An 8300-nucleotide genomic window follows, 5' to 3' on the forward strand; every position below is an offset into this window, starting at 1 on the left:
TAAATAAATAAAAATGTAGAGTACAGAATCTGGCCAGGTTATCTCACCTTCTGGAGGTCAACCTTAACCCAAGATGCAAACAAGGACACAGTCACTGCCTATGGTCCTCTTGGCAACAAGAAATCCTAACTTTCTGGTGGTGATGACCTCACCGTGACAATATGCGTCTTGCTAAGGATCTCCTTCAGCTCTCTCCAGAAGAGGAAAAGAGGAAACACTAGAAGTGCCTGGTGAAGAGCCCCAATTCCTACTTCATGGCTATGAAACGCCCAGGAGGCTATAAAGTCACCACCGCCTTAGCCCTGCACAAGCAGTAGCTTTGCTTGTTGGGTGCGCCACGGTTCTCTGTCAGCAGACAGGAGAAAAAGCAAGGCTGGCAGAAGGATGCTCCTTCAGAAGGTAGCAGCACTAAAAGCACCTCGAATTGAGATGAGAGGGAAACCATCCCAATAAACACATTTTGGATTTTAAAAAAGAGAGAAAGAAATTTTAATACTTTCCTCCTGCACTTCCTGGTTGCCTGAGCTGGCTCCCCAGGGCCTGTTCCGACAGGCCCAGCACTGAGAAGGGTCCCTGCTTGGTTTAATGCTCTGATGTGGCCATCTGAAATTCTTAATAAAATTGAACTTGGGGACCCACGTGTTCATTTTGTACTGAGTCCCACAAATTACTGTGGGTTATATTAGTACCCATTTGGAAACTTTTTACCAGTCTCTCCCACTAGGGCAGTGGTCGGCAAACTGCGGTTCGCGAGCCATATGTAGCTCTTTGGCCCCTTGAGTGTGGCTCTTCCACAAAATACTGACTTCTGTGCATGGGCCATGAAGTTTCAATCACACTGTACGTGTGCGTCCGCACATGGTATTTTGTGGAAGAGCCGCACTCAAGGGGCCAAAGAGCCACATGTGGATTGTTAGCCGCAGTTTGCCGACCACTGCACTAGGTTATTGGTTCGCAAGGCAGGGACTCTGTGATTCTGAAGAAATCTTCTTGTCCTCAAGATCCAGCTGAGATGGCATTGATGCCCATGAGGTCTCACTAAGCTTCCCACATGGGTGTCCTGCTTTCCCACTCCATTTGTATATCTCACATGGCACCCGTCCCTTCCTGCAGTTCTCACAACCTCCCTGTCTAAATCATCACCTCTGTGCCATGCCCTCTGTGCTCTGACTTGCCTAAAGTAGATAGTTGCTCATTAAATATTTGTTGACTGACTGAAAAGCAAACAGAGCTATATTCTCGGAACACAGTCCAGGGCACACAGTGGGCATACAATCAGTGCTGCTGAGTCATCCACAGAGCAGGCCAGGTTGTTACACCACATGGCCATGCCCTTGCCTCCGCCAAGGCATCACATGGATGATCACCCTCTCCTCTTCCTGCCCAGTGAGGATGGAACTGGGAGGCCCAGGGTGGTGCTTCTGAACTACAGGGTTTCCTGGTATAGAGTGGAAAGGAGACTTGCTAGCCATCCCTATGGTTCCAAAATGCCCTCAGGGAAAATTATATTAAGGATCCCTGACACTCAACTTGTAAAGCATTTTAAATAAATAAATAAATAAAGTTTGCAAGCCACTTTCATAAACATTATTCTCAAACTATCCTGCAAATCAAGACAAATCTTAAATAACAATTATGTGGTTGTTGTTTTTAACATTTTTTTCTTTTCCTTTGTTTTTTAATCCTCACCCAAGGATACATTTTTATTGATTTTTTTTAGAGAGAGAGAGAGAAACATCGACATGAGAGAAAAACATCAATCGGTTGCCTCCCGTATGTCCCTGACTGAGGATCAAACCTGCAACCCTGACCAGGAATCCAATCTGCCACCTTTAGGTGTGTAGGATGACACTCTAACCAACTGAGCCACACCAGCCAGGGCCAACATCATATTTTTTTTACTGTACATGATCATGGAGGAAAAATTAGAAAATACAGATAAAGCAAAAAGGAAAAAAATACTTCAGATCGGACAGCCTAGAGATGACAATACTTTAGTCCATATCATATCAGATTTATCTATGTATCTTTAAAAGTAGGATAATACTATCACTGCTTTTGTGATATTATTCCCATTTGACTAGATAGCTAATAGAGGTCCCAGGTCACACAGCTATTGGGGGAGTGCTGGAACTGAGTGTCCATACCCCTGAACCAGGCTGCTGCTCCAACTCCAAAGAGCTGGAAAGATGGAGGCCTGCGTTTTATGGTCATAGAAATGAAGCCCAGCAAAGAAGTGTCTGCTCTGATTGGGCTGAGGGGGTCCCCTAGTTTGCCATGGGTGAGGCTGGGCCTGGCCGGCAGCTCAGGAGTTCCCACCTCTGCAGAACTGCACTTTGCCTTGTAGTAAACAGTCACAGGGACAGCAGGGGTCAGCTGTCAGGCAGGGGACCAGGAGGGAGCCGCTGCCAGGTGCCAGGATCTGGCTGACCCCAGAGAGCAACTGGATATGTGTTTGGAGGCCTTGGAGGGCTCGTGCTCTTTGTATTTTTAGAAAGGGAGTAAGGACACAGCAGGGACCAGCAAGTGCTTTGTTGCCCCGGGGCATTGCCTGGGCTGCAGAAAAGGTGCTTCCAGTCTGGTTTGGGGCCAGTGGCTGAGGCAGCACTAGCCTGCCTGCCTCTCTGGTCAGGTATTGTGTTAGGCAAGAGGAAGGATTTCCTCAGGGCTCTGACCTTCCAGGAAGAGGGTAAAAAACAAGAGCTAAACAGGGGCTTTCAAAACAGCACAGTGGTTAAGAGTTTGTGCTCTGGCCTCAGACAGACATGGGTTCAAATATCGAGTCCCCTATCTCTAGCTGTATGCCTTCAGGCAAGTTATTTAATCTCTCTGACCCTACGGTTCCCCTGGTGCTGGCACGTGGTAAATGCTGCATAAAAGAGGCTGTAAGTCTGGAAGAATTTGAGTGTGGGCTGTCAGACATGTTTAGCAGCAATCCGCTGTGGATTGCTTTCTAGAGAGTTTGGCATCCCTTTGTGTGTATGGACCAGACCATATGTTAGCTTCTGGCAGTAAGGGGGGAAGGGTGGCGTCCTCCCATTTTACAAAAGAGGAAGCTGAGAAGCACAGAGGCTGCATGACCGGAAGCCCCGAGAGCAGAAATGGGAGCCAGACTCAGTTCAGACCCCTTCACTCCAAGCGCAACGCCAGCCATTCACTCAACCTTCATTTCCCCAGACCCTGGCCCACGACATCAGAGCTGCTGCTCAGAGTGCAGGCGTTGGGGCTGGGAGAACGTGGGATCCTGCCCTTCACTGCTGCTTTTAAGTCCTGAGGAAGGGAGCGAGAGTGGGTGTGAGAACCAGGAGGGAACTGCTGGGCCAGGGCGGGGAGAGTAGGGGACCCCTGGGGCTGGGGCTGGGGCTGCGGCCATACTGGCTGCTTCTGAGCCCAGGCCTCACTGGACTGGCTAAAGCCAGCAGGGGACATCTGCCGGAGCTGGCCAGCCCTTGGGGGCTGTTTCCCCCTGGCTTTGATCTGGGGACTCCTCTCTATCTTGATTTCACCTGCCCTTGGAGCTGCAGCTGGGCTTCGTCCAATAAGTGTAGCAGTTTCTCTTCCTCATCTACAGCCTGTCTCATCTATGCCAGGACCCAGGCACTACCAACCACAAGGAAGCACCCCACACACACTAATGCTGTGCTGAAGTACTGAAGGGAGTTGGGAGTCCACATGCCCATGTAAGACAGCCATTTACTGGCACCCCCAGAGGGCTCCATAGAAGAGGACTACAGAGCACAGCTCATCATGGTCCTGCCTATTAAGCCCTTTCTGAACAAATACAGGGGGTGACAAATGCATCATTCATTCATTCATTCATTCAGCATGCCAGGCTAGGTGCCAGGCTCTGGGATTTGGCAGTGACCAGGACAGATAAAGTCCTTGTTCCTGTGAAGTTTATCTACCAGGGTAGGATTGAGAAGGCCTTTTTATCTCCTGGCTTCCCTCTTTATCCACTTTGTTCTCTGCTAAGCCTGTCATTGTAGGGGTTTAGGGGATCAGGGACATAGGGAAGGCAGGGATCTTTGTTGTACCTTAAATGTGTAGCACATGATAGGAACTAAAAACATATTTGTTGAACTGAACTGAGTAGGAATCTTGGCAGGCTCTCCACAGGGCTGGGTGGAGTGGAAAATTCACCACCTTCCCTTTTTTCCCAGCTCAGTGTGATAGGAACTATTTTATGAGGTCTCCTCACCTGGACTATAGCCAGAGATTATAGAAACAGTTCTTATTGCTTCTTATTCTAACTATCTGAAATTCCAAGGAAATAATTCTTGCCTTTTGGAGACGTATAATCTAGTGGGGACATACGAAACTCATACACACCATTATGTCGAATGTTGATATTTTGTGTTATGATTACTTGTTCTGAAAGTCATTTTTAATTCCCTGTGTTTAGGCCTCCTATCTGGATTTGGGTTTCACCACAAAATCTAAGTTCATAGAATAAAAAAGACTTGGTAAATGTTTCTGAGTAAAGACATGCGGAAGATCTAAGATAAATGTATCAGACTCTTATAAAAGGCCCATGATCAGCGGCTGGGCAGCCATAGGCACTGGGGAGACGAGCTGCTGGAGCAGGCTGGCTGCTGGTGCAAACTACTGAAACTGTTCGGCAGACAGCTGTAGGTAGGTTACCTAAGCATACTTCCGACTGGTGTCCACCTGCAAGTTTACGCAGCCTGTGCTTCCAGGGACTGGATGGCGGTGTGGTTAAGGATGCAGGCTCCAGAGCCTGCCTGGGTCCAAATCACAGCTCCAATACTTAACAGCTAGGTGATCCTGGGCAAAATTACTGAATTTTTCTTTGCCTCGATTTTCTCATCTGTAAAGTAGGTGTTGTTACAATAATTCAATGACAAAATCCATATGAATATGTCTAGCACTGAGCTTAGAAGATAGTAAGCAGTTTGGCAGGATGGTGTAGACGAGTGGTCGGCAAACTCATTAGTCAACAGAGCCAAATTTCAACAGTACAATGATTGAAATTTCTTTTTTGAGAGCCAAATTTTTTAAACTTAAACTATATAGGTAGGTACATTGTTATTAACTTAATTAGGGTAGTCCTAAGCTGGCCTTTGCTAAAAACATGGTGTTTTGTGGAAGAGCCACACTCAAGGGGCCAAAGAGCCACATGTGGCTCGCGAGCCGCGGTTTGCCGACCACTGGTGTAGACCAATGGCCCTCAAACTTGAGCTTGCATTAGAACCACATGGAGGGGTTGTTAAAACACAGATGGCTGGGTTCCACCCATTTCTAAATCAATAGGTCGAGGGTGGAACCTGAGAATTTGCGTTTCTAATAAGTTCCCAGGTGATGCTGTTGCTGCTGCTGCTGCTTCTGGGACACAATGTAAGAACTGTTGATAAACAGAAGAAAGATATAGGTTTAGGACTTTGACAGTGGGACCACCCCGTGGTATCTGGTGACTCTGGGCAGGTAATCTCTTTGAAACTCAGTGTCTTCACTGGTAAAATGGGGCAATTAGTACCCACTTCATGGGGGAGGGGGAGCTGACACACAGCATTATCTTTATTTAGGTTCTGTTTTTTAAATTTTAGCTCAATTTGTTGGCCCTTGAAAGAGGAGTCAGATTACAATGGGCACAGACGGTCTGAGTGGGCTTGGGGAATGCACTGGGAGCTCCAAAGTGGGGCCTAGAGCAAAAACACCCAGGAGCAAGGTGCTAATTCGGAAAGTACTCCTGTTTAAGGTGTGTATTGGGAGAGAGCAGAAAAATTCTTTGGAAATTTCTATGTAACAAACCCATGGTTAACTTTGGACCCTAACAAATGAGTGTTTCCTGAAAGCCACTGACATGGTGACCTCTTGCAGGGGAGGTGGAAAATACTTCCTAAGGAAGAGCAAGCAGGTCCCATGGGTTTCCTATCGCAATCCCTAAGCCTTCCCGTCTCTTCTGCACACCCTGTTTCCGTTTATATGTAGCCCCCTTTTGTTAGAGAGAAACCCTGTCGACCTCATGGATTCATAATGGATCCAAGCACTTGGGTTCCTGTCCCCTGGCAGGCTGAGCTCACCCAGGGCCTGCAGAGCTGTTTTCTGGCGGGTTCCCCTAGTGGACGACGGAGGCACTGCAGACTTTCCCAGAGTGGGGCTGCTCCCATGTGCCCCGTCAGTGCTGCAGCTGTGAAGCCTGGGTTTGCAGCTGGGGCAAGGGCTGGAGCCTCACAGCAAGACTGTGCCCGGGGCTCAGAGGAAATTTCCAGGCCGGTTTGGTGTTATCATCAGAATAGCACGCAAAAGACACCCCACCCAAGTGGATTAGAGGCTGCTGATTTTTAAGGGCAAGATTCACTGTCTTGGCACTGGAAGGATGCAGTCAGAGCTCCTGCCCCAGACACAGGCCTCAAGGGTCTGGGCCTTTGCAGGTTTTGGCCTGAAGACCAGGGACAGCTTCCAGCCTGAGTCATTCATTCCCAGAGACAGGATACCAGGGAGAAAGGGCTATCTCTGGGCCACAGCCTTTCATTTTAAAGGCAAAGATTCACTGTCCGAATCCAACTCCCCTCACCCAGAAGCCATTGTGCCTGAAATCCCATCCTTAAAGATCCTTAAGATTTTTGAAAAAAATCTCTTTGAAGTAACTCAAATTAAAAAGGCAATCATCTATCATGTATTTATTGTGGCAAGTCACTGAGCGAAGCACTGTGGGACCTGGGAATTTGGAAGATGGAGTCCCTGCAGTAATGCAGGCAGTGATGGGCCGTCTACAGAGGTCTAAACAAGGCCCAGGTCAGCACAAAGAGGGCAGCCTTTGCACAGGGCCTAGGTGGAGGGTAATGGGGACAGGGTCTAGAAGGGAGGGAGGCTTCCTTGAGGACGGGGTAGCATGGAGAAGAGAGGCCTTAAGTCCTGGAGCAAAGGATGGGGTGTGTTAGGGAACAGTGAGTAATCTGGTGTGACCCAGTACTGCTGAGCATCAGGGAGCTGGCACAAGAGAGCCCTGAGGAGGGTTAGCCTCTGCCCCATCCCCCGTGGGAGGAGGAGCAGGACCCAAGCTAGAGCGGTGGGTGGAGGCCGATGGGAGCATCTGGAATGCCCAGTCACGGCAGAGAGCGTGGAGACCCAGTGTAGGTGGGCTTGTCTGAGAATTTCCTCTCTGAGACATAAGCCTGGTGCAGCTTCAAGTTGAAACTCACAGAGGTAAGAAGAGAAGGTGCCTAATGGAGTAGAGAAGAGACATTTCAAAGACCATGGGGGTTGCTGAGAAGACAAAAGGTGCCTTCAAAATTTGGGCTGGGACAAGCCCTGAATCAGAACACATTATTTAAAACGCCCCAAGGTCCACAGGTGGGAGTATAATCCTGAGTGGGAGAGATTTTTCTTTCATATTTGTTTAAGTACTTTCACCCACATTATCTCATTGATCTCTTTAACAGCACTTTGTGCTAAACAGAGCAGATATTATTCCCAGTTCACAGGTGGAGAAGGTAAGCCCTGGGTAAGATGAAGTTATAGCTTCTGCTTTATTTTAACCATTGGCCTTTTGGGAGTGCACATTTGTTTTTGTTTTAAATTTGTATTTTTTTAGTTCAAACGTTCACATGGTTCAGAATTCAAAAGACACAGGTAAATGTCTCTCTTGTCTCAACTCTGTTCTCCCAGGTTGCCTCCTACCAGTTTGAACCTAAACCTTTGACTCCAGGTATAGTGCCCTTTCAGCCGCAGGGGTGCCGGGGCTCAAGAACACAGCCCCACTGCAAATTCAGGAAAACCTAATGCAAGCCCCACTCAGGTAGAGTTGTTTACCTCCTCTTAGCAAGTGTATATATATGTATCCATATGGGACTATTTAATTGTCTTCTTTCATCTTCAGGTTTTTATTTCATTTTATTTTTTGTTAATCCTCACCCAAGGACATTCCTCCATTGCTTTTTTAGATAGAGTGGAAGGGAGGGATGGAGGGAGAGCGGCAGAGAGAGAAACATCAGTGTGAGGGACGTACATCGGTTGGTTGCCTCCCTGACTGGACAGGGAAATGAACCCGCAACTCAGGCACGTGCCCCTGACTTGGAATCAAATCCCAGACCCTTTGGTTTGCTGGCCTATGCTCTAACCACTGATCCACCAGCTCAGGTTCATCTACCGTATTTGCCGGCGTATAAGACGATTTTTTGGCCCTGAAAAATATGCCTCCAAGTGGGGGGTCGTCTTATACGCCGGGTACACTTCAGATAGACTGCCCATAGTGCTTGCCCCGTGCCATAGTGGCCTCCCGATGCCCGCCCACTTCATTCCACATACCGTTCAGGCATCAGCAGCGCTGCTGGGTGTAT

General features: G+C 48.1%; 1 protein-coding gene and 1 pseudogene across 3 annotated transcripts in view; both read left to right on the forward strand.

Moving 5' to 3' along the window:
- NINJ2 (ninjurin 2) overlaps positions 1 to 8300 on the forward strand; it is an 84664-nt gene that overhangs the window by 69434 nt on the left and 6930 nt on the right. Inside the window, exons 1-2 of one of the 3 annotated variants that reach the window (XM_015568847.1) lie at positions 7000 to 7167; positions 7630 to 7759. The exons of 1 other annotated variant lie outside the window; for it this stretch is intronic. The gene's annotated coding sequence lies outside the window, so the exon portion shown is untranslated. Of the gene's footprint in view, positions 1 to 6999; positions 7168 to 7629; positions 7760 to 8300 lie in introns of those variants that run through there. One more of the 3 variants, XM_015568846.1, reaches the window with a different exon arrangement.
- On the forward strand, positions 162 to 412 carry LOC107184315 (annotated as a pseudogene).

Source organism: Myotis davidii, unplaced genomic scaffold, assembly GCF_000327345.1.
Source record: "Myotis davidii unplaced genomic scaffold, ASM32734v1 scaffold944, whole genome shotgun sequence".
In the NCBI taxonomy this organism is placed as follows: domain Eukaryota; kingdom Metazoa; phylum Chordata; class Mammalia; order Chiroptera; family Vespertilionidae; genus Myotis; species Myotis davidii.